Consider the following 1,460-nt stretch of genomic DNA (forward strand, 5'->3'; position numbering starts at 1 on the left):
ATTACAGCCTCAGAAATGCTATGGGACAATTCTACTCTGTCCCATAGGGTCTCTGTGAATCAGAGAGCAGTGAGTTTGGCTTTGACATAAAGTCATGGACCTGATAAAGCCATGTAGGTAGGTGATGTAGTTTAGTTTGTGCACAGAGATGCTCTACGAATTGTTTATTTCGAGTCTACAATGGGAAGTCCTGGTGGTTGGTTACAATTTGGGCTGTTAACCACAGGGTCAGCAGTTCAAATCCACCAGCTATGCCACAGGAGACAGACGAGGCTTTCTACTCCCATAGAGATTTATGGCCTCAGAAACCCTATACAGGGTCTCTAAGAGTTAGAACTGGCTTAACAGCACACAACAGTCAGCAGTGAAATTTAAAAAATGCACACTGGACTGTTGATTCCAACTCAGCAACCCTATAGGAAAGAGTAGAGGTGTTCCATAAGATTTCTGAGGCTGCAAATACTTACAGAAACAAACGATATCATCTTTCTCCTGAGGATAGGTAGTAAAATTGAGAACACACATTTAGAAACTTGATAGCAATCTGACAGAGTAATTTTGTGCTTGTTGAATCTAAGAGTCCATCTTTGGGAGAAGACACTAGAGTCACTGTGGGTTGAGGAAGAGTGGGACAGAAAGAGAACTGTCTGAAAGCTTTCACCATGTTGACATCTGGGTTCTTCCCCACTTGCATAGCCAGCTTTCTACCTCCCTGCTCCTACTCCATCAGAAGGGTAGACAAACATTCTCTAGACGGTTTGAATTGGATGTGCCTGACCCCAATGAAGAAGCTGTATTTGGAGTGGGATGTTGGAAGAAACTCAATAGGAGGAGATCAGGTAAACTCTATATGCTGAAAGGTGAGATTTACCCTACTCTCTACCCCTCCAGCTCCTCCTCCACTTCCAAGATGCTGGAGCCAAGGCTATCCCTACAAGTAGGAGAAGACCTACAGATCTGACCTTTAGAGTCCCTCACCTCCCATCATCCCACACTGATGCTCACTCATTGATAAACGCCACCAATGCACACAGAATTTCCAAGCATCTGTTACTAACTCACATCTGGAAAAGGAGCAGAAAGCCCCAATAGTCACAGAGAAAAATGTCTCTAACACAAAAGACAAAAGCCCAACCACTCCCAACCAACCTAACAAGTAGATTTTAAAACTCACAGAACGCAAAATATGTATCAGGAAGAATATTTTTGAAATCTACAGTTATGTTGAGAGCTTTGAGCAGCAGCGAGAGCTTTGAGCAGCAGCGAGAACTTCGAGCAGCAGCGAGAACTTCGAGCAGCAGCGAGAACTTCGAGCAGCAGCGAGAACTTCAAGCAGCAGCGAGACGTGTAGTGTGGAGCTCCAACAACAACACGGAATACTGGGCCACAAGGCTGTTTAACTGCAAGTTGTGGAAAGCCTCATCTCTCTCACGTGGAGGGCCTGGAGGATTTGAGCTGCT

This window comes from Chrysochloris asiatica, unplaced genomic scaffold (genome assembly GCF_000296735.1).
Source record: "Chrysochloris asiatica unplaced genomic scaffold, ChrAsi1.0 scaffold00154, whole genome shotgun sequence".
Classification (NCBI taxonomy): domain Eukaryota; kingdom Metazoa; phylum Chordata; class Mammalia; order Afrosoricida; family Chrysochloridae; genus Chrysochloris; species Chrysochloris asiatica.